This window comes from Mirounga leonina, unplaced genomic scaffold (genome assembly GCF_011800145.1).
Source record: "Mirounga leonina isolate KUSES-001 unplaced genomic scaffold, KU_Mleo_1.0 Mir_91, whole genome shotgun sequence".
In the NCBI taxonomy this organism is placed as follows: Eukaryota; Metazoa; Chordata; class Mammalia; order Carnivora; family Phocidae; genus Mirounga; species Mirounga leonina.
In genome coordinates, this window is record NW_023270839.1 from 24859743 (window position 1) to 24886259 (window position 26517).

Below are 26517 nucleotides of genomic sequence, written 5' to 3' on the forward strand. Positions count from 1 at the left end.
ATACTGCTTTTCTCTTGGTAATGTGTGATGAATATATTCCCATACCAAAAAATATTTTTCCATGTCATATTTTAATGTCTGTATAGCATTCCATTATATAAATATTCCATAATGTTTAATTAATATATGCCCAATATACTTTTCCCCAAATTTTGCTATTATAATTAATTTGTGGTAAACAGTGTGAAAACACATCTTAGTATACATCTCTAATTATCTTCTAGATATGGAATTCCTGGGCCTGAAGGGAATCTTCATATTTTCTCAATTATTTTAAGTAAAATTCTTTTTGAAAAAAAGACTCAGTAATGCAATAATATTAAGTTCATGTTCCTTTAACATTATTTCAATAATATAATACTTCATAAAATAGTGGTTTTTAATAACCAAATGGTAGGTTATCTGCAACCAAGGAATGCTTGACTACTTCCCACATTACAGGGCCGTTGTTCAAGAACCACCAGGTTGCAAAACAGGGTTTTAGAGGAGAGGGGGGAGGGGGGATAGGTTAGCCTGATGATGGGTATTAAGGAGGGCATGTACAGCATGGAGCACTGGGTGTTATATGAAAACAATGGATCGTGGATTACCACATCAAAAACTAACGACATATTGTATGGTGACTAACATAATAAAATTAAAAAAAAAAAAAAACAAAACACCAGGTTGCAATTTATACAAGTATGTGTCATTGCCAATAATTGAGTCTTTTTATAAACTCAGTCTTCAGCATTCCACTCTGTGACCACCATATAACCATATATCCAGCTACCTCTCTTTAGCACCTCAACTCTGTTAGTTCTCTAGGACTAGGACAGGATATCCAACCTTGTCAGTCTTTTCTTGTCCATAAAGCTTGTTGACTCTTATTTCCTCTCTTACCCAGCTTAGCCACCTTGAATAATCATTCTAACTACTCCTTTACATTCACCCAACTTCCTTCCCCTTCTGTTCCTCTGTAAGTTTTCTGCCTGGAAAAACTTTCTTGTGCTTGCCTGGCTGACCATAATCCTGGAAAATCCAATTCTCCTACTCCCCCAGGCCTGCACCCAAGCAGCTGAGGATGGCTAGAGAAAATCCCACCACCATATTGACTTGCCTTCATCTGAATTCATAACCACAAAACTTGAGTGAACCCTCATATTGCCTGGCACTCCTACATTTTCCTGTTCAATTCAATTTCACCCTTTCTCCTCTCTTCTCACACTGCTCTCCTCCTAACTCTTATTTGCTAACTTTGGTTATTATTTTCCTGAGAAAATAAAAGCAATCAGGGTAAATCTACATGCACCCCCCCCCCCCACTAACCTGCATCTATGTCCTTATACATTGCCTCCCTCCTATTTCAAAGGTGAATAATCACACTCCTATTTAAGGCTAATTTTCTTCTCTACGGGATCATGCACATTGATACACATACTGTCATTTCTTCCATATTTATTTTTTTACAGATTTTATTTATTTATTTGTCAGAGAGAGAAAGAGAGAAAGTGGCAGGCAGAGGGAGAAGCAGGTCCCTGCTGAGCAGGGAGCCCAAAGTGGGACTCGATCCCAGGACCCTGGGATCATGACCTGAGCTAAAGGCAGACACTTAACCAACTGAGCCACCCAGGTGTCCCATTTCTTCCATTTTTAAAAACCAAATAAAAATTTTCTTTATCAATATCCCTCTCCAGCCCACTTCTCTGTAAAACTCCTAGAAAGTTAGCTCTGCCTGTTATCTCCACACCCTCTTTTCTCGTTCATTCAATGCAATTATTCCTCTAAACTGCTCTTGTCAAAATTGTCAACAATTTCAATGTTGTCAAATCCAACCCTCAATCATCTGGCCCATGCCACTCAATCTCTCAACAGCATTTGAGATGGTTGATCCCACACTCCTTCATGAAACACTTTCTTCACTTGGCTCTGGCCAGGATGCCACACTTTTGGGTCTTCCTTGTCCATCACTATTCACTCCTCCATCATTTTGGCTGGTTCCTCCTCCTGTTTCCAACCTCTAAACACCATGGTGTCACAGATTTCAATCCTAGGGCCTCTTCTGCCCTCTACGTTTCCTCTTCAGATATCTCATGCAGTCCCATCTCTACACTGACAACTCCCCTTAAATATCTCCAGCCCTGTCCACTTATTTGGATTCTATATCTTATAAACTTATCTTCAAACTATATTAAGGTTCCCAGCTCTTTTCTCCAGCCTCACCACTACCATATGGATCCAATCCATGTCATTACTTCAGGTACTGACAGAACTTCCTCTTTTGTCTGGCTTTGAGCCTGCATTGCTGCCTTACTTTATCACAGACTCCAACCAGCTACTGGAGTGATCCTTCTGAAAAGTAATTGAGATCATGTTACTCCTCTGATCAATGCTCCATGTTTCACTTTAAATAAAATTAAAGTCCTTACCAGAGCCCATAAGACCCTATATTATCTTACTCTTATCTCTACCATTTCCTCCTCATTCACTCCACTGTAGTCACACCCAAGTCATACTTGCTGTTTCTCAAACGAGCCAAGGGCACTTCTACCCCAGGGCCTTTATACTTGCTGGTCTTCTGCCTAGAAAGTGCTACCCCACATATCCGCAGGACTCTCTCCCTCATTTTTTTCATGTCCTTGCTCAAATGTCATCTTATCATAAAAGCCTACACTGAGAATCCTAGAAAAAATACATTACACATACACGCGCACACACACACACACCTGTCACTGCCTATCTCCCAATATTGCTCTTATTGGCACTTTATTACCACTTTTAATACTATATATGTAAAACTTAAATTGTCTATCTCCTCCTGTGAGATAATATCTATACAGGATATAAACTCTGTCAGAGCAGGAACTTGGTCAGTATCCCCAATTTCTAGAATTCTGCCTGACACATAGTAAGTACCCAACAAATTAAAAAAAAAATGGACAAGCAGAATAACTAGAAATGCTTATGCATTCCAACTGTAAATCCAAGCTTAGAGAGTAAAGGCAAGTATTTCCAAGTGATTGCAATCTGAAAAGGAAGTTTTTCTTGGCCATCCACATAAGCTTTTTGCAATTATAGTATATGAATGTGGAATCTTGTGCCATGGGCCATCAACCACAGGAAAAATTAAAATAAATCTCAGGCCACAAAGAAGCAGAAAGCAATAATTAAGGGCTAGAAAAAGGATTAGACAATTAGTCACCACTTGCTTTGCCAGAGTGGTTGAGAGCATAGGCTCAGGGGTGAGACAGATCTGGGTTTGAGTCCTCACTGCCATACACTTGCTCTATCATATTGAGCAAGTTAGTTACTCTCTCTTGAGTCTGAGTTTTCTGACCTACAAAATATGGCTAATACCTGCCAGAGTTGTAAAAATTACATGACATAATGTTCTTAGCACAGTCCCAGGCACATAACATTTAATATATGCTGGCTTTGTTTATTATTTTTACTACATCATTATACTACGACTCAACTCATCATCAGTACATTTCATTAAGTAACAAAGCAGTTGCACGTACACATCCTCCAACAGAATTCTCTGAGGGGTAAGGGACTGGTTATTGGCTTTACTCACAAGATTCTTCACTCTATGGTTAGGTAGGTACACCCAGCACAGGAATCTACATACAATACCATTAAGGGGTTCATTAATTCAAGACTTACTGAGGAGTATATAAAGACTTGTTGAGAATAAATGAACCCACACTCAGATGAGATCGCTGTACAATGAACTATACATCCCCCTTTTGGAATGTGATTCCCACATCTTTCCTAGTCCCCTGCACTAAGAAGCTGATGACAAGCCTTTGCAGTGATTCTAGAGGAGGAATCTCTGCCTCTGATGGTCAGAGTTTCTCCTCTGTGGGTTCCATTGGGCTCTTGTTCTATATTACTGGTTGATTTGTGCTAGGATATCTTATACTTTGCTTTAGTTCTCCTGTTAATCTTATTTCTAGCTTATGCACTTCAAGTTTTCTCTGAGTCTTGAGTCTTCTTATTAATCCTAGGAATCACTAAGTGATACAAGAGTCCATAATCATCCCTTTCCCTTTATTCATTCAACAGATGTGTAAAAAAGCTACCGTGTGACTAACCTCATGCCAAGGTAACAGAAAGCAAGAGAAGCACAGTATCAGACCTCTCCTCTGATGAGGAGCACAGATATTGAGTGTGTGTGTGTATGTGTGTGTGTGTGTAATGAGAACTGTAATGAGTGAATTACATTACAGAGTTCTCTGCAATATACAGGAGAGGTACCACACTCAGACTTAAAATACCAGGGAACTGAAGGAGTTATATTTGGGAACTATTTTTCAAGCCTTTTGACCATGACCCACAATAAGAAATAAAATTTACAGAGCAATGCAACACACATACATATGTACACAAAACCAAAACAGACATTTCATGAAACAACACATTTTTCTATTCTATTTCACTTAATTCTATACTTCCCCCCTTGCTCGTAAATACCTACTATATTGATTTTATGACCCTTTAGTTAATGATAACCAACAGTTTGAAAAACACTGATATAAAGTGAAAATGAAAAATAAGTACCAATTAGCCAGCTCTGGTTAAAGTAAGGATTGAGAAGAGAAGACACATGTTCCAGGCAAAAAACCATAATGCACAAGGTCCTGAAATGAATGTATACCAATTCATTTAGTCTCACCTCTAGTGTTGTGATTATGATCAACTGGCAATCAGCTTCTGTTTCCACTTCCTTCTACAGTGCCTTCCTATACAGCAGAGACTAGGAAATAAAAACGATGTTTCCCAGACTCCCTTGCAGCTAGGTTCTACATTTGAAATAAGCTCTGCAAGTTAGATGCAGTATCATGATTAGGAAGTTGAACCTTGCTGTAGATTTCATATGGTTCCAGCTGGAAGCAAGGTCTTAAAGATGTGGCATCTACAGGACAGTGGCCAGGTATAGTGTTCTACTGTCTAGTCACTAGTTTTGGCTGCTGAGAGGTAGTTGTGTCTGTGGCGACACCAGATTCCCTTGGATTATGACTACGGCAGTATATTTTTAAACTTAATGGTGGCCTCTGATTCCTACTCCCTTACAATGATTTTGAAAGCACCTAGTTCCCTATATTAATCTTTTTTTCCTTAGAATACTTAAGCTTGGGTCAGGTTTCCCTAAAGCAGGCCCTGAGATGAGGATTTATGTGCAAGTGATTTATTAAGGAAGTGCTTCCAGAAGAAACCATCAAGGTGGCAGGGGAAGTGGGACTGGGAAAGGGAAGAAGCCAAGTAAGGGTGTAATTTTAGGCATAGTCCCAGTCTTAGGCCAGGTCCTACAGAAGGGTTCAGGGGATAAATTACACCTCAGAGGTTGATATAAGTTGATGCAAGGCATCTGGGCTTTCAAACCCTCATAATGTCTGTCACTGACTATGGACCAGTACAAGGGATGCTCTATGATTATAGACAAAGCAACTCCAGGAACATGAGGGTAGTCCTCTGGAGAGGTACGAGTGGTTAAAAGCAAAGGCCTATCGAAAGTGGGGTAAGGGCACACAGAAACATTAAAAGGGATCCACAGGGACCCCTATAGAAGGTACATGGAGGACAGGGTCCTCTATAGAGTGATTTCTGTAACTTGCACCAGACCCTGACAGATATAATCAGCAACAAAGTTCACAAGTTACTAGTTACTTATGCTCACTGTCATGTAGGTTGTAATTACCTGTGCTAAAAATGCTATTGAAGTTGAACCTGCAACTAAAGTAGGTTTGTTTGTAGAGTTGCCATCATATATGTAATCGTTATGAAACAAAAGCCTTGATTCAGCCCTTTGGACTTTAGATTTGCTACCTCAGATAGAGGAATTTATTGAAACTTGTTGGCTTTCTGGTTTTCATTTTCACAAACATTTAGCAAGAAAAAGAAAACAATAATAATAATTAAAAAAACCCTAACATCTACAGTTTTTTGTTTTTTGTTTTTTAAAGATTTTATTTATTTATTTGAGAGAGAGAATGAGAGAGAGCACATGAGAGGGGGGAGGGTCAGAGGGAGAAGCAGACTCCCTGCCGAGCAGTGAGCCCAATGCGGGACTCGATCCGGGGACTCCAGGATCATGACCTGAGCCGAAGGCAGTCGCCCAACCAACTGAGCCACCCAGGCGCCCCTAACATCTACAGTTTTTAAGGGGTCTTGGCATCCTAGCACATGGTGGAAGGATGCAGCCATATTAACCTCCAACTCCAAATTACCAAGCCTGTACACCACTAGGCCCCCTGGTGGTTTACTCCATGAATGCTTAAAAAAGTGTTTCTTCCTCCAAAAAAGAAATCTGAATAACTTTATTTTCTGTTTATCTATTTCAGAGTCTTGGCAGGATTTACTGACACACAATACTTATTTCTCCCAAACTACTTTTCCTTCTTTAAATCATCAATCTGACAAGCATGATTTGCCCCATGCTTATTAACATAATTAATTCCATAACTAATTCCCTTCTCTTCTCCTAACCTTCAATTTTAAAAACTAATGAAACTAGATAAAATTTTTTTTTAAATGTCAGAGATAAAAATAAGAATGTAATTGTATTTTTTTATAATGAAAAGAACTGAAATTCCTTCTGATTTTTGGATCAAGTTCACATCCAGTCTTTTGCTTAAAAAGATGTGAATAGCAGCAAATATATTAACTGGGATCATAGCATATATCAAGAATACAGCTTGAATATAATGTAGTAGTTTGAATTTAGGCATAGATATCTTATTTATTGTTGGTAATGCCATTAGAAGGGGTTGGCGGGTTCCTTGTACCTATGGATCCTAGATCATTAGTGACTGGCAGTTCTCATTATAAACTCTGACTTCCCAGTTAGCCATCCAATTAGGGAACCCCATAGTTTTCTCCTCAAGTGATAGAACCCACATGCAGGTCCACTCCATGACTGTTATACCTATTGGTATCTACTGGCAAAGTTGTTGTCTTTCCCCAAGTGATAAAAATTATATTCCATATATTTCCAAGGACTAGGAATGAGTAGAAGTGGAGGTGGGGGATGGGACAACATTCAGGGTATCGTGATCTACACAATCCTAAGTCTTTGCTCTCTGCATAAAGGCCCACTACTAAACTAAAACAGTAAGACAACATTATCAACCAAGACTAAGGCTACCCAGGATTTCTTTTCTCTTTCTGCTCATGCTGGCAATTCCATTAACATTTCTTGTGCTCATTTCCCATTACCCCTTTCTTGTTGTGTACTTTTCCTATATAATATATTAACTACTTAAAATATTGCTAAACACCCAACCTATAAAGAGACTCACATTTTACTGATCCATACACAAAATCAAGGGATTTATTGTGGTTAAAAACCAAGGGGATTGGGGTGCCTAGGTGGCTCAGTCGTTAAGCGTCTGCCTTCAACTCAGGTCATGATTCCAGGGTCCTGGGATCGAGCCCCGCATCGGGCTCCCTGCTCCACGGGAAGCCTGCTTCTCCCTCTCCCATTCCCCCTGCTTGTATTCCCTCTCTCGCTGTGTCTCTCTGTCAAATAAATAAAATCTTAAAAACAAACAAACAAACAAACAAAAAACCAAGGGGATTATTTCCAGAAAGTAATACTATCTCAGGTCATATACACACACAAAATATCTCAAGTTCTCAAAACTATAAAGATCATATTCTCTGATTATAGTGCCATAAAATTGGAAGTTTATAACTGAAGGATAAGTAGAAAAAAATCAAAGACACTCAAAAACTAAAAATTCATTTTCTATGTGATTTTGTGGTAAAACAAGAACTAAAAGTAGTTATAACTAATAGTTTAGATAGAATAAGATCTAACAAGGATGACAGTGTTACATCTGAGAACATGAGATTCTGCCAATGCTGAACGGAGAGGAAAATTCATAGTCTTAATAGCATAAAATAAAAAAATAACAAAAATGAAGCAAGCATTTAACCCCAAATCTAGAAAAAAGAGTAACGCAATAAATTCCAGGAAAGTACAAAGAAGGAAATATAAGAAGAAATAAGAAAATCATACACTAAAATAACATTAAAGTATATTTAGAAGTGAATTATTTGAAAAGGCCAATAAAATAGACAAAATTTTGGCAAAACGAATTAAACACACACACAAAACAGGTAACAAGTAAAAACATTAGAATTAAGAAAGGAGATATGACTATATATAAGAAGAAACAGAAATTTCATAAGAGAATGTCATATAAAACTATTGCAATAAAAAAACTGCAATAAATTTAAAAATCTTCTAAAGGATGATTTTCTAAGGAAATATAATTGTTTCTTTAACTATCACTGCACAACAAACTCAGTAGTTTAAGACAATAAACTATTATTATTCATGAGTCTGTGTGTCAGCTGGCTGGTTTGCTCACTAGTTTATAGTGAGTGGCAAGTTGATTAGGCAACTCCGCTAATCTTAATTGGGATATTGCACATGTTTAAAAGATGACTGGCTACAGGCTTGTCTAGGATGATCTTGGCTGGGACACTGCAGTTTCCTTCATGTATTCTCTCATAAGCAGGCTAACTTAGGCTTATTCATATAGAGGTGGCAAGGTTCCAAGAACAAGACAGAATTACACATTTCCACCTGAGGCCCAAAGTTAGAAATGACACATTGTCCAGGCACCTGGGTGGCTCAGTCGGTTAAGCATCTGACTCTTGGTTTCAGCTCAGGTTGTGATCTCAGGGTCGTGAGATCAGAGACCCACATCAGGCTCCATGCTTAGTGGGGAGTCTGCTTGAGATTCTCTCTCTCCCTCCCCCTCTGCTCCCCCCATGCACTCTCTCTCTAAAATAAATAATTTTTTTTAAAGATTATATTTACTTATTTTTCAGAGAGAGCGAGAGATAGAGAACAAGCAGAGGGAGTGGCAGACAGAGGGAGAAGCAGACAGAGGGAGAAGCAGGCTCCCCACTAAATTGGGAGCCCAACACGGGACTCGATCCCAGGACCCTGGGATCATGATCTGAGCTGAAGACACGTTTAACTGACTGAGCCACCCGTAATTTTTTTTAAAGAAATGACACATTTTCATTTCTACCAGATTCTATTGGCCAAAGCAAGACACAAGGTCAACCCAGATTTAAGATGCAGAGAAAATAAATCTACATCTTGATGGGAAGAACTGTAAAACCACACTGCAAACGACATGGATATGAGAGGGTCATTAATTGGGTCCATCAATGCAATCAACCTACCACAAAAATTGACTAAACAGAAAATCTGGATATACCATGAAAGACACTAAAAGGGTTGTCAATGAAGTACTTCCAAAATATGCATCAGACCTGATGTGTTCTACCTGCAAGTTCTTTCAAATACTGAGGAACAGAAAATTTCTATGCTACAATACTGGCCTGAGGTGCAGAGAAAATGGAAAGACTTTAATTGATTTTATGAAATTGGCATAAGGCTGATACCAATCATGTCAAAGAAAGCTAGAGATCAATATCATTTGTGATGATAGACCCAAAAAATATTAAATAAAATATTAGCAAGTAAAATACAGAAGAACACTAAAATACGAAACTCCATGGTCATGGAATGGTTTATTTTAGAAACTCAGAGATAATTTAATATCTATAGTTTTAGATCTAGTAAAATAATTTATCACATTGATCAAAGGAAAAATGCATTTCAATCATCTGAATTAAATACTAAAATGAATTTGGTAAGATTTATTATTTACTTACTAGTAAAATAGAAATCAAAGAAATTTATGTAAAGTAGGCTTTTTAAAAATTGTTTCAAGCCAACACCCAATAGCATGCTTAAACATGTAAAGCATTAGTTAGATAAGATTATAATTATTGTGTTAAAAAAGAAAGGGGATGAGATGTTTATGGTTCATTACTAAATACTTTTAAGAAATGGTAAGCATATATTAAACGAATTTAAATTAGTGTATTTACTACAGATATTTCAGAGCCTTTAGTATACTAATGTGTTTGTAAAACATATTTGACTACTGAACTTTTTTTTTTTTTAAGAATATCAGAAGGGATTTGAGAAACCCTGCAACAAAGACATTCTCTTTTCAAGCAGATATAAAGTAAGCATGGATCTTGTCACCATTATGATTTAAAATCACTCTAGAAGTGCTAACCAGTACAATCACAGAAGCTAACAGAACAGGACATATATATTTGGAAAAGGAAATGGCAAAATCATTATTATTTACTGCTAATGATTACCTTTCTGGAAGACCAAGGAAAATAACTGGAAGACTATTAAAACTAATAAGAAACCATCCTTTTACTAATTAATACATAAAAACCAACAAGTTCCTTATATTCCAATATTAGTTCATTGGAAATTAAAATACAGAAAAAATATAAAATATCTAGAAATAAACTTAAGTACTCTGCAGGACCTATGTAAAGAAAACAAAAGCAATACAAGAAAAATTTTCTGAAAAACATAAAAATTAAAAGGACAGATGTAGTATGTCTCAAACTGAAAAATTCAACACTGCAAAAATGTCAGTTTTACCTAAATCAATCATAAGTCCCACAGAATTCCAATGTCATTTTAAAAACGTAACCAAAGGATTAAAAATTTCATCTGGAAAAAAATATGAATAGTAACCAGGCACCAAAGGTAGAAACCATAAAAGAACAAAAAACAAGCACCACCATAAATATTAAAAAAGTACACAACAAATTGAGGACAATATTTGTAATACATATGACACATGGATAAATACTTAAGATATTTTTTTTAATGTGCAAATAAAATAATTCAAACGTCCTTCTCAGGTAATTTTAAGAGATCCAGTCTCCTGTTTAATATTTCTCGAACCTTTTAGAAAAGACTTACTCTTTTGTGTGGTTGCTTGCCAACTCCATGCCAAACTCTCACTTGCATTTTCTCCCAGATGGCCTTATCCATTTCAGAACTGTCTGATATCCACCTGTTTACAGAAAATTCCAAACTTTATATACAGTATCTCCTCCCTCAACCCCACCCCACCACAGGATAATAATCTCTAGGCCTCAGTAATTTCCAGAAGAAATTTTCCCACACAGAAGGATTTAGGGAAACAATGCAACAAGGGTATATCACTGCTCTAAATCTCATCTCCCCCAGAGGTATATACCAATATAAGTTGAATATATGCTTTTTCCTCCTTTTTCTTCCTAAGGTCCTCCAGTGTCAGCTCACACATAGACAAATAGAAATTACTATGAACATGTCAGCATCAGTAGGTGAGGAGGAAGTATTATGGAGCAGGTTCATGTCTTGTGGCTTCCTTTATCTATTGGACCAGCTAGGTATAACTTTGACCCTGTTTTCAGGAGGAGCCACGATTCTAAAGCATTACAGATGAAATACTACAATGTCAGGAATTTGCTTAAAATGCTCTAGGAAATAAATGTGTGTATTGGGAGGAAAAAATAAATAAAACAACTCATCAGTGTAGAGTTAAGCACTAATAATTCTTTAACATTTCAAACATTCCCAAAGTCAAACTAGTGGTTTTCAATCTAGTTACATCAACCAGCTTTATATTAACAAACCAGATGCCTCATTTAGTGGACAGGATGATTATCAATTTTTCTTGGGGAAATCGCAAAGCTCAAAAGGTGACTGGGTCTTCCACTAAAACATATCTTAGAACCTGTAGTAAGGTTTGGTCTTGTCACTTCATTCAGATATCAACTCAGGAATTTTCATATAGTGGGAGATCTTTACAGATGTACAGCCAGCTAGTGATACAAAAAATACTGATCGTATTCCCCTCAAGCTCATCTGGAGCATCTTTAAATTCCAATGAGTAAACAAACCCTCAGCCTACTCTACAAGACCTGATCAACACAGCCTGTTTTCTATCATCCAAGACACTGATAAAAGTGTTTTAAATTTGAGGACTTATCCCTGTTTTCTCCACTTAGTATATTTTCCAATGTTGCTAACCAACAAATCATGAACCCACCTAACGGGTTTTTTTTTTTTAAATCATTAAGGCCAAGTCATTACTATTATGAGAATTCCATGAGTTTCATTTTCTAAGTCAGTGGCTATTAAGTGGAAAATATGCTAAGACCCAAAGTCTCCAAATTACTATCTTTATTTCCCCTTCACTCTAATTTTAACCAGAGGTCATTCTCATTAAAAAGCCTCTGGGGTCTTTAGTAAATGTAAATTTTATACTCCCTGAGAGATCCTTGGCCCTTTCCTGTGGCTGTAGTCATGCCAGTCATCCAGCTGCTATCAATTAACATTCCATCAATTTCTCTGTCAGTCTGGGTTAGGCTTGACTGAGTCACAGGTACAGTCTACTTGGCAATATTTTGATCTCACAATGTGCTCACCATAGTAGAGTTAGAACATTTAATGAAGTTTCATTCAAAAACAAAAACGTTTATTGAGTGCTTACTATGTGAAAGGCATTATAAATTTGATTTCATTCCAATGACATGAAACCTCATTGTTCTAATTAGTGATGGCTAAGCTAATTTTCTAAAAAGAGATTAAAATATTATTCGTAGGCCAAGAATAATTTTTTGGTGTTTGTTAAAAAAAATTACATGAATGACGGAAAGGCAGGGCAAGAAAGATAACAAAAAAAGTAAAGAAACAAGAATAAAGAGACAAAAAAGAGAAAAAAAATGAAGTGAAAAGAAAAATAGGATGACAAAAAAGAAAAATGGAATAATGAAAAAGCAATTAAAAAACTAAGAAAGGCAACAAAGAGAGAGAAAAAGTCAAAACAGAAATCTAGAGTGAAAAGAAGCAAGTCATTTCTATTTCCTTCAATATGCTCAACTATTTAGCCCCTAATTTTCTCCTAGTACAATATACTTTAAAATACTGAATAAAAGATTATTATTATTACTTTTAACCCATAAGTCATAAAATGAAGAGTTGACATGGAAAGAGAGAAAAATCCTTCAAGGCCCCAAGTCACAAGAAAGGATGAAATGAAAGGGTAAGCCAGCCCTTAAGCCAAAATTTGCATGAAAAACATGTCAAGCCTTGGTAGCCTATGGGAAAGAGGCAGAGAAGAAAAAGCACAGGGCCCATGCAAAGTGAGTCAGATCAGACTCTCCCACATAAAGACCCCTGGAAGGTAACACTCTTAGTGGGCAAATAGAAAATCAACATACAAAAGCCCCAAAGAGGGAAATTATAAAGGTACTTGCCTATTTCATTCTTGCTTCAGTAAAAGAAAATAAAAATTATTTCCTGAAATTTCTAACCAAAATCATGGTTTGTGGTTGAATTTCTATTAGGTACCCCAAAAATTATTTTTTATTTAAACTCTTCTCAGGTTGTAAAGTCTCCCCAGAGATGTGGCAGAAGCAAACAGAATTCTTTGCAGAATAGCAAACCTTAATTAAGCCCAGGCTTTGGTGAATCCCCTAAGGATAATGTTTGAAGGCATTTAGGCAATCATTAAAAAAAAAAAAAAAATCACCAAACTCATAAGGAAACAATACCATGAGGCAGAGGCAGAACAATAGACTTCAGAACTATACCTTTAAGACTGGGTATGTCAGAACAATAAAAAACTAATACAAAAAAAAAAAACACTTTAATATGCTTAAAGAAAAATGAAGGCTATCAAAAATTTGGCAAGGAATAAAAGTTTATTAAAAATAGCTAGAAATCATTTTTTCAAAAGATTTATTTGACAGGGAGAGCAAGAGACAGCTAGAGAGGGAACACAAGCAGGGGGACTGGGAGAAGGAGAAGCAGGCTCTGGCTGAGCCGGGAGCCTGACACGGGACTTGATCCCAGGACCCTGGGACCATGACCTGAGCTGAAGGCAGACACTTAACGACTAAGCCACCCAGGCGCCCCTAGAAATAATTTTTTTAAAAAACACATAAAATGTTTAGAAACTGAAATTAGAAATTCAGTGACAGATTAAACAGCAGATTAAACACAGCTGAAAAGAGATTTTGTGAAGTGAATAATAGGGCTGAAGGAATTGATTAGAATGCAACTCAAGAGATAGGGAAATAGAAACTATGAAAAAGAAATCGTGAGCCATAGATCATGATTTGAGAAGTTTGAACTACACCTAAACCAGAGTTCCAGAAGGCGATAATGGGAGAAACAATATTTGGTAAAGCTTATAGCCAAGGCTTTTTCAGAATCTATTAAACTCATGAATTGTCATATTCAGGAACCTCCAATGAATCTCAAGCAGAATATATACAAACAAATCCCTATTTGCCCTGTAGTGAGACTGTAGAACATTAAAAAGAGCAGCTAGAATAAAAAAAGAACAGATTACTTTCAAAAGAACATCAATTAGACCAAAGGATGATTTCTTAAGAACAGTAACAGCAAGACAATGGAAGTCTCAAAATGCTGAATGAAATTAATCATCAATTTACAAACTCAGAAAATTTCTTTTAATATTGAAATAAAAAACAAAAGGAAGACATTTTCAAACAAACTAAAGAATTAACTTCCAAGATATCTTTTTTTTTTTAATTTTATTTATTTGAGAGAGAGTGAGAGAGTGTATGAGTAGGGGGGAAGGGCAGAGGGAGAAGCAGGTTCTCCGCTGAGCAGGAAGCCCAATGCCGGACTCCATTCCAGGACCCTGGGATCAGGACCTGAGCTGAAGGCAGACGCTTAACGGACTAAGCCACCCAGGCACCCCCCCCCCAACATATGTTTACTAAAGGAAATTCTGAAGTGAGTAAATCAGGAAGAAAGAAAATCTCAAAAGGAGGTCTGAAATACAAAAAGAAGTACTAATGAGAAAAATAATAAGAATATGGGTAAATCAAACAATGACTGCAGAAACAATAATATATAACTTGTGGAATTAGTTTTAAGTGAATTAAAATTCTGTACACCAAAAAGCATAAATAGAAAGGTTGAAAGTAGAAGGATGAAAGATACCAGGCAAATAGAAATGAAAAAATGTGGAATAGCTATAATTTTAAATGGAAGGAGAAAATTTTACTAAATTTTACTAAAGATAATAAAGGCCACTAGGTAGTTTTTTAAAGTTTTAATAAACCAGGAAGGAATAAGAATTCTGTGTTTGAACATAAGACAGCTTCAAAATATATAAAGAAATGAAATGGCTACAAGGAGAAATTGATGAATTCACTGCCTTAGGGATTTCACATACCTCTTAAACTGGAAGAATGAGTGAACAAGAAATTGTAAGAACATAGAAAATTTAAACACACATTTGTTGGTCTTAATCAAATGATCACATATGGAATGTGGACCTCTAAAATGGATAATATATAGTCTTATAAAATACACCAAGAACATTTGACAAAAACTGGGGAAATATTGAAAGGAGAGAGAGAGAGATAATTAACACCTCTTCCTGGTGTCTAATCCTTGCCCTAAATACTAACCAGCAGCCATTCTACATAAGAATGAAACTCCTTCAGAGAATCTCAGAATGGAGGGACTTCAGGGTCATCTACTCCAACCCTATGCCTAATATAAAAGTTTCCACAACATACCCCTAAAACCTTCACCACGATGGGGAACTGTGGTTGTCCCCGAGAAGCCCTATCATTTCCAGCCCCATACAGCCTTTCACCAACTCACATGCCTGCAAGGGATCCATTTTTTCACAGAAGCAATTCAACTGTACCTCGAACTAGTCATTATCCTACAGTCTGTGTCACAGGATGGGTCTGGTGATGATGTAAAAAATTCTACCAAGAACCCAGATCTTAGATCTAGGAGATAGGGCTTACTAAAAGCAATTGTATAACTATGCAAGGCAATTATGTGTCTGAGTTTCAGAATAATGTAATAGACTTCATAAGCCCCACTCAGAGCTTCTTGCAACCTTGAAGTACCCCAGCTTGGACCAGCAGAATATATATGCATCTCCCATTAAGAGTTTTAAAAACTTTGGGGCGCCTGGGTGGCTCAGTTGGTTAAGTGACTGCCTTCGGCTCAGGTCATGATCCTGGAGTCCCTGGATCGAGTCCTGCATCGGGCTCCCTGCTCGGCAGGGAGTCTGCTTCGTCCTCTGACCCTATCCCCTCTCATGTGTTCTCTCTCTCTCATTCTCTCTCTCTCAAATAAAATCTTTAAAAAAAAAATTAAAAAAAAAAAAACTTACACAGAAAAACACATATAATGAAAAACAGCACAATTCTGCCCCATCTTTTCCTATTCCCAATTCCAGCAGCAACTTTCAATTACTTTAGCTGTAGTCTGCCAGTATTTACCTCCAAATTTCTAAGTAATGTGTTCATACTAATGTTTCTTAATTTTTTAAGTTTATACTTCATCTGTTTATTTCCAACTATAGAAACTAAAGATTTAGCTCCTATACAACCTGCCTGCCCCCTACATTTATATACTTTTCCGGTCTGATAATCTCAATATAGCTTATTATTCTCTTTTGTTTAAATCAGTATAAAGTATTTACATTACATAATTACAAATATTATTTAGGGATGAGTGTATAGTATACAATGACAACATTACTTTCCACATGCAACTTTTGGTCTTCTCTAGAGGAAGTACTGCCTTTTTAAAGATTTTCTTTTTTTTTTTTTTAAGATTTTATTTATTTATTTGACAGAGAGAGACATAGCGAGAGCAGGAACACAAGCAGGGGGAGTGGGAGAGGGAGAAGCAGGCTTCCTGCAGAGCGGGGAGCCTGATGTGGGACTCGATCCCAGGACCCTGGGATCATGACCTGAGCTGAAGGCAGACGCTTAACGACTGAGCCACCCAGGTGCCCGATTTTCTCATTTTTTAATATACCTCTTAGTATTTCATCCACAATTCTTCAACAAAACTAAAAATACTCTCTCAAGTCCAAACTCATCAGGTATTCTACAAGTTTAATTTTTCTTGAAGAACGACCTCTCTTGGGTATATCCATCCTTTTCCATTTTTTTCCATTAGCTGCACTCTGGGCTTATTGTACCACTGGGACTTCCCTTCATAATCATTCTGGGAATTTCCTTTCTGTCCTGGGAATTTCCTTCCTTCTCTACTGTGATGCTTGGGATCCTTATTCTCTGGATCCTGTGTCTTCCACTTTCTTCATTTGCCACCTTGTTTTTGTGAAGCACATCCCATCATAGTTTCCTTTAAAAAAAGTAAAATTTAAAAGATATTGCATTATTCATACTGACAGGCTGAGTATTGAAGTATGAGTTGAAAATCTTTTTTCATCAGAATTTTAAAAGCACTGTTCCATTGTCTTCTAATTTTATTCACTGCAACTGAAAGGTCTGATGCCCTTCTGGTTCTTGATTCTTACTCTGTGATCTCAAAAGTGAACATTTATGTGAAAATTCAAAAACAACTTATATGTTAAATAATAGGAAAACTATTTAATTTTGATATCTTCATTCAATTTAGCCATTAAAATCATATTTTAGAAAAACATTTAATGTTAATAAGGTCACATTGATAAAACAATATATGAATGTTTTAAAATATTGAAAGATAATTTACCAAAATATCAAAAGTGACACTTGGCAAGTATGATGAAATTTTGGGAGCTTCCTTTTTTAGTAATTTCTTGTTCTGGACTGAATGTTTGTGTCCCCCCCAAAATTCATATGTTCAATCTTTAACTCCCAGTGTGATCGTATTTGGAGTTAGGGTCTTTGGGAGGCAATCAGGTTTAGATGGGATCATGAGGCTAGGGTTCCCATAACAGGATTAGTATCCTTGTAAGAAGAGAGACTAAAGTTCATTATCTCCACATCACGTGAGAACACAGGGGAAGGCAGCTGTCTGCAAACCAGGAACCAAATCTGACAGGACCTTAATCTTGGATTTCCCAGTCTCCAGAACTGTGAGAAATAAATGTCTATTGTTTAAGCCACCCAGTCTACGGTATTTTGTTATAGCAACCCAAGTTGACTAAGACACTTCTATGTCAAGTATATTACTGGAAACTGTATTTTTAGAGTTGGGTTTGAAATAGTGTTTGAATGCCATGAGCAAAGTCCTCTTTAAACCAGTAATAAATATCATCATTATATTGAAAAAAATCAATAAAAGAGCATATTAGTGCAAATCTTTATAACTATTTTAATCTCATATTTCCAGTATTTTTAGTAAACACTTTCTAATGTATAGCAAAGGTAAAGGAATTTTTCAGTGAACGATATACCTATTACTTAAATTATACCAATAACATTTTATTATACTTACTTTATCACATATCTATCTATTCATTCCCCTAGTCATACATTAATCTTATTTTTTTATGTGTCTCACCACAAATAGCAGACATCAGTACACTTCTCTTTAAATGTTTCAGCATACATATTATTAACTAGAGCTTAATACTATTTGTAGTACTTTTGAGGTAAAATTCATATACAGTAAAATGTATATATCTAAAATGTACATTCATTGAATTTTGAAAAAATGCATACACCTAGTCTAAATTTCCTTAGTTTTCGTCTGAAATGCCTTTATTATTTGCCTTCATTTCTTGAAGAATATTTTTGTTGACATAGAATTTGGGGCTCAGAAGTTATGTTTTTTTTCTTGCAGTTCTTTAAAGACGTCAGTCTTCTGTCATTATTTCTGAGACTACAGTGCTTATTGAATCATTGTTTCCCTATATGTATTGTTTTTTTCTGGCTGCTCTCAGGATTTTGTCTTTATCCTTAGTTTTCAGCAGTTTCACTGTTCTCTGACTTGGGATTTGTTGAGTTTTTCTAAGCTGTAAATTTATAATTTATACCAAATTGGCAGGATTTTGGCCATTATTTTAAAAAATATTTGGTCCCATTTGCTTCTTCCTCTCTCTTCTGGGCTTCTAATAATACATGTGTTAAACCTTTTGACATTGTACCACAAATCCCTGAAATTCTATTTCTTTTATTTTTGAGTGTTCTTGCTCACTGTACTTCAGATTAGATAATTCCATTGATCTGTCCTCAAGTTCAGTGGTTCTTTCTTCTCTCATCTCTGCTGTTAAGCCCACCAGGTAAATTTTATATTTCAGGTAATTTAATTTTCAGTTCAATAATGTGATTCTTTTCATGGTTTATTTCCTTCCTGAAATTTCCTATCTTTTCATTCACTGTAAGTATATTCTTTTACATCATTGTGCATAACTATAATAGCTGCTTTAAAATTCTTGCCCAATTCCAACAGCTGGACAATATGGGTTTTGTCTTTGTTTATTACCATTTTTCTCCAGAATAGATCAGACTTTTTTGTTTCTATTATGTTGAGTAATTTTGGATTGTATCCTGGTTGTGAACATTATCTGGTGAGACTGTATTCTGTTACATTCCTCTGAAGAGTATTACTTTTTGTTTTGTTTTGGTTTAGTACCTACTTAAACTCTAGTCTCTTGGGCACTAGCCCAAATCTCAATTCAGTTATTTTGTCCTTAAATTACTTAGAATCTGACCCACATATACAGAGTTTAGGAATCAGCAAAGATTTTAGCAGAATTTTAACAGAATTTTTGGTTCCCGTCTCTGGCTTTCTCATTGCCAGGATTCTTCCCTCACTTTCCAGTGGCTTTGGTTACCTTAAACTCTGTTCTGATTCTTTAGGTCAGAAAGATTATTGGTTTTCTGTAGTCATTTGCATTGCCACATATAGCCAAATGTGGTCTTCCTTGAGGCTAAAAGCTATGAAAAACAAAGAAAATTCACACTTTGCCATTTTCTCTTCCAAATGCCAACTTCTCTCCATAATCTGTTTAATTTTATTCAGGCTTCATTTCCTCTAGGTAGTTGTTTTTTTATTTGTTTTATTTTGCTCAGAGTTTATAGTGGTTATCTATGGGAGAATCAGACTAGTAAGTGCTTAATCAGACACTCCTGAAACGAACAACCACTGTGGGAAATTTTTATTTTCTTTTTAATACTTTCCTATATTGTCCATATTGAACAAGAGTTACTTTAATAAGATTTTTTAATTATTATATTAGCATGGTATCACAAATTAAAACTTTTCATACAAAACGTGACTTTAAATTTATATGGAGAATAAAGGGAAGTAGAAATGCTTTGGAGAATGATAGTGAACATTTTAGGAGAATGAAGCAGAGCTGAAAATTACACAGCAAGAATTCAGACTATAAAACATTAAAGTCTCTAAGCCGAAGGACACCTCTGAGCAGTTACTGCATCCATTAGCAGAACTAAGAGGAAACCAAACCAGAACTTACCTATTCACGATTTTCATCAGTGGTATTCTTATTAACACTTAGCCTTCCTTTCCCAGTGCAAATCCCTCCCCTCCCAGAGAATCCATAGTCAATAATACACTTACTGAATTTGATTTCCAATTTCCTCTAAAGCGTCTTTCCTCATTTGATGAGCATCTGAGTGGACAGGTATAGGCTTTCTATTTCCATGAGAACCACAGGTTTATATATTCAAAATTGCCATTAGTAATGAAATGATCTAGTAGAAACAAACTGTGTGATCTGGATGAGTCATTTCCCCTTTTTGGGTCTTAGTTTCTTCACCTGCAAAATAAGGAAACTGACAAAACTTTTTTTTTTTTAATCTTTGATGTTCTACAAATCTGCACAGAAATTCTATAGAACATGAACATGCTTTAAATATGTTTTTAAATTCTTCTTTCCCTTAAAACCTGCTATCCTATATCATACTCAGGGTATCGTGTACTATAAAAAAAAAATCCACTAGAGGGGAGTAAAACATTAGATGAGAGTTTACCACAACTCAACTTGGGTATCCTGTATAAATTATATTTGCAACTGTTGCCTAATATCTAATGTTTCCAATCAATCCCACTTAACTGCTTTAAAATACAAAGATGTGAGGGAATCACCATTTCCATGTGGAAATCCTCTGCTCTGTGGGATAAAGCCCAAGCCTGGGGCTAGGGAGTCTTTGTACTCTTTAAGGCCACTCACTAATGGAACAAAAGCAGTTCCTTAGAACAAGCATGCCCATTCCATTTCTAGTTTTCTTTTCATTTACAACTGAGTTACAGTGACCAAAAGGATTCCCTACTCCTTAATTCGAAGAGATGCTTCATCCTGACAACTAATTCTTACTTTAAGGCCAAAGCAATCCCTGTGTTCCCATCCCTTGGGTAGTTCAATATTTAAAGAGACCTCTGAATCTTGCCTGTGTTCCAAGTTCTTTGCACCCTGAAGGCTGAAGAAAAGACTCCTTTGGTGGGGGTACAAGATTATTAGAGACCCCTGCCCCATTATTTTAGTACTTTTACTTGGAAGAAATACAATTTAATATAATTAGTTCATGTTCTTCTCTTTCAGAGTAAAGTTTTAAAAAGAGATATGGGCCTCTGGTTCCTATTCTCAGGGAGCCAATTTCAGGGGAAAGGAAGGAGACAGAGGCAAGAGAGAAAGGTGGTGCCCTGGTGGGGCTCCACTGGAGAAATCAGCTCAGAGGGCCAGGTATTAGGAGAACCCAGTCACATACTTGTTCTTTGAGTTCTGTATCTTGAGGGTTTCATAATTTTTTAGTTTCCTAGTAATTGCAGAATGATATAATAGGAAGAGTATTAATTGTGGAGTCAGTTGGACCAATCCTAGATGAATGAATTGACTTCTGTATGACCTGGAACTATTTATGTAAACTTTCCTAAGTTACAATATATGAAACAGGACTCTGGTTACAAGAGACAGAAACCCAACTCAAATTAGGTTAAGTATACAACATCATCAGTTCTATTTGTGTTTTGATTCCAGAGTCCCTCTATTTCATTCTAATAGCATACTGTTTCTTTCACTTGGCTAATGGAGGTCCTTAAAACTGACATCATCCCAGAAAGACAGGATCTCTTTCTTTCAACTAGTATATATAAAATCCTAGCGAGAGATTCTGATTGCCCTAGCTTGAGTCTTGGCCAGAAAGAAAAGATTAATGACCAGGATTGCCAGTAAAAATACAGGATGCCCTGCTAAATTTGAATTTCTAATGAACAAACAAATATTTAGTGTGTGTCTCATGCAACATTTGGGATATAGTTATACTAAAAAAGTATTGTTGATCTGAAATTCAAATTTAAATTCTAATTGTCCATACCTGGCCCTTCATCATGTATGGTTTGAGAAGCACTGAAGTAGAGAAGGCAGTCTTGAGGTGAGCATTCCTTTAGTTAAGGGACACAGGCAGCCTGGGGTGAACTAAGGGCTGGATCCAGGGAATTAAACACTTGGACATCACTCTTCTTTTCCCCATCTCCTGCAAATACCATCCGTTGGCCAAACACAACTGGAAGCCAGAAGGGGTTTGGAAGGAAGCACTGTTGATACAGTCCAAACCTGCCAAAAATTATCAGAGCTCTGAGGTAGAACAGGTGGAAAAGAATGAAGGGAGCATCTGAAGGAGCAAACCAAAGATGTCCAGAATAAGGAGACTTGAAGTTATTTCTGTAACATCTCTGCTTTGGCTTATATTCCAATTCTGGCATGGAAAAAGAAAATATATATTTTTAGCAGAAGTCTCTTCCCCTTCAATAAATCGTCCTTAAACTATGCTGAAGGGTTGAGGAGCTCTCTGAGGCAGGGTAAAGGGCATATTGGAACGTTCTACTTCTGCTTTTGCCATTTTAAGGACACTACAAAAGCAGCAGTGAAGCAATAATTAGCTGTGATTTCTTCCAGGATGAATCTGGCCTGGCAAGAACTGGGGCATTTTCCCAGCAACTGCCCAGTATATTAACTATCTGTGATGACTTTGTAGTGTTTCAACTTGCTTGGGTTAAACTGCGTTAGCCAGAATTCCCTCTCTAGTATGTTTCTGGATAAGGTGCACTATACGACATAATTTCTTGCAAGACTTGGAGAACGAAAAGAAAATGGCGGCCATTTTGTTGTATTCACATGTCTCCTTCCAGTTATTCTATCAAACACTAATCTAGGTGCTGCTATGAATTTTGCAAATGTAAGTGAAGTCCCTAATGAGAATATGTAAATTAGGGAGATTATCCTGGGTGGGCCTGACTTAATGGTTTGGAAAGCCTTACAAGAAACAGAGACCTTGCCTGTGGGCAATAGCTTTGTGCCCACAGGGTTCTATCCCCATCAGTATTCTTCCCGTCTTGACTGCCTATTCTATAGACTTTGGACTTGCTTATCCAGCTTCCACAATTGCATAAGCGAATTCCTTGTAATAAATCTCTTAATATCTACCTACCTACCTACCTACCTACCTACCTACCTACCTACGCCTCCTACTGATTCTGCCTCTCTGGTTGAACCCTGATTGATAACACTACTTCTTACAACTGAGAAGGTAGGGAAGGCAGTGGAAGGCAGTGGAAGGCAGTCGTGATTCCAGCCCCTGGGCTACTTCCTCCACACCGTCACCCACTCAGTGTCATCCTCTCCAGACTCCAGCTGTTATGACCCTTACTGTTCTTTATCAATACACAGGTAGCTCCTCCACTCCAACTAAAGAAGGAAGAACTCCAAGGTAAGGAAGAGTAGTAGTCAGGGAATCCAGAAAGGGTGAAAAGGATGGAGGTGGAAAGAGTGGATGAAAAGAACTGGGAGTGATTTACAGAAGGAAGAGGAAGAGGGATAGAGAGGCATCTCTGGGAAGGGTGGTCTGGGAAGATGGCACAGAGGGGAAGATCTGGAGGAAGGGACAGAATCAGACAGTAAAGAGGAGAAGGTAGCAGGGGACACCTGTGTTTAGCTTTGTCCTTCTTTGTCAGGTTGCCTCCATCTTCTCCTTGGGATAAGGAAAGCTTTCCCCACTAGAAGGTCACCTCACACGTCAGTTATAAATTATCTGTGAAAGACCACCCCATACTTAGAAGTGACTGACCATTTTTTATCCAGTTTTCACTATTTAAAAAAAAATGCCAATTTGTTGCTCATCCACTTGCTTTAAATGTAAAAGTTTTGATGTAAAAGTAAGGCACAGAATAGAGGGTAAAATATGCTACCACTTATGTAAAATAAGGGCTATATATACTTCTATACCTATGTGCACAGATTCAGAGTAACGGTTCTGCTTCAAGGTTAGAGAACTAGGATCTGGGCATCAGAGCAGGGAAGGAGGCTTTTCACAATACATCTTATACTGTTTAGCTTACTATTTGTATACATTAACAATTTAAAGACAACATAAACTCACAAATTTTCATCATAGATATTGATCATTCTATCTGCTACACTGTCTTTGGGTGTTAAGTAAAATGCATAGAGTAGGCAGCCGCTGCTACCCTTATCTCTTCCCAAAGCCTCACCAAAGCTTAACCTATTATGACAGCGATGTGATACTCTCCATGGAGGTATTTCCACTTATGATTCTATCCCTCCTCAGCAAACACACAATTTGTGCCAGTTAATCTAACAGACTGCAGTGATTATGCTCACCATTGGCACAACCATCCATCCCACATGCCTTATGGGAAAAGGAGAAACTCCAGTAACATATAGAGCCAAGATTTCTGGATGAACTTAAGTGAGCTCTCCAGAACAAAGGGAGTTCACTTTATACCCATTTAAATGGAAAGCAGGCATCTCTGTTTAGGACGTGCATCTTAGGAAAACGAAGCTGCACCGCCCCCCCCCCCCCCCCCCCCGCCCCACAGAGGAGGCAGTATATGAGATCCACTGTGGAGGGGCTCTCCGGTCTTTCTCCAATAGAAACTCGCATTATGGGTTTGGAGCTTCAACAATTATCCACGGTCTCCAGGATCATGGCAGCAAAGGGGAATGAGAGTACATCAAATTATTTTGCATTTTAAAAAACCCACAGGGAAGCTTTGTGTGATTACAAAGTAACAGATCCGAATGAGAGTGAGATATGCCAGCTGGAACTATCGAGGAAAGGGCTCTTGGTGGTAAAGCAACTCCATGTCTTGAGAAAACAACTAGTACGTGTTGCAGGCTCAGTGGAATTTGCTTAATAAGTTGCACACTTGTCATTGTAGGTCAGTTCTTTGGGTGCCAGGAGACATAACTTCTTCATTATATAATCAAATATTTGTCCTTGCTGGAAAACGAGCACTGAAAAATGTCAATCACTGTGCCATATCCAAAAGCATTTCTCTGGCCAGCTGAGTATTCTGAATCGAGCCTCTATCACAGGGAACATTTTGAAAGCTAAGTCTGGCATTGAGTTTTGGCTCCTCCGCCACCTATCTTTGCACCTTTTCTGGGAGACTACGATCCGACCACTCTAGAAAGGCTGATGGGAAGGGGGATGAGAGCAGCTGGTTGCTTGTGATCTTAGGCAGAGGTGGGAAGTCAGAGGATTCCAAATTTTTCAACTTGCAAGTTTTATCTGGCCATAGATTTTATCAGCTACAGCAACATATTAATTATTCTGAGGGACTTACAAAATGTCTTCATTTTTTTAGTTTTGTTTTGTTTTAATCTTATGGTGCCTCATGGGGGACAGGCAGAAAAATGTTCACCTTTAGCCCAGAGGCTGACCTATAGCCTGCATAGTTTCAATTAAAGATCAAAAAGGTGCTGGCTGCTACGTTCTTAAAGGATCTCATGACTGCCTACACATCTCATCGCTAGTGAATATCCAGCTGAATGATAAGCACCAAAGAAAGCCTGGGCAAGTTTTAAGGGTAGAAATTCGAAGAAGACGTTTCTGATCTAATACTCCCTGCACGGCCGCTCTCCCTGGAGCCCTGAGCATGTAACCCCCAGCTTCACACAGCCACAGTGCAACTGTTTCAGCCCACGGGTCCTGTCCCCGTGCTACTTAAACTTACTAAGTTTATACAATGTCTCAAGACTTGACCATTGCGCGCCACAAACCCACAACACTGCCCATATCCATATGCATTTGGCTCTAAAATCTTTGAACACCTCTTTTAAGAACAACAAAACTTTTCATTTCTTCTAAGGAGGCCTCTTTGATTAACCTTACATATTCTGATTCGGGGCATGTTCAGCATTTCTTCTAGTATCCATTTTTCCTTCTGAGTGGGCGAACAGATGTAAACAATTTGATTTGCTCCAAGGAAAAGACCTTTGACAATAAACCTCATATAATATTTATTCAGGAGGAGGTGACTTGAAGGGGATAATTTGCTTTTAATAGGTAAGACATCTAGAAAGTGGCTCTCCCTTCTGATCTAGAAGTTACACATTCGTCATTGTACATCAGTTCTATCCAGCGAGCAGATGTTATTTAGGAAGGAGCACTTTCCAAAAGCCCTCCAGCCCTTCCCTCATATCCCACTGTCCAGAACTGAGTCATATGCCCACCCTAAACCAGTCACTTGCAATAGCAGTTGGAGCCACTGTGCTTAGCTCATGCGAAATATGGGTTAGCTCTTGAGTTGGAACAGAGTCCTGAGAGGAAGGAACAGACACCCTCTCCTTGCTTTGACGAAAAGGAAGAAATGGGTGGTAACGTTGTGTACACAAGCAACAGCCACATATCCTCATTTTTCAGAGGTGGAATCTGGGCTCACTGGCAAGTTATGTAATAGATCCAAACCATCTTTGATTCCAAAGTCTGATCCTAATCACTACCTCGGTATTCTTTTTTTTTTTTTAAGATTTTGTATTTATTTTTTGACAGAGAGAGACACGGCGAGAGAGGGAACACAAGCAGGGGGAGTGGAAGAGGGAGAAGCAGCCTCCCCGCAGAGCAGGGAGC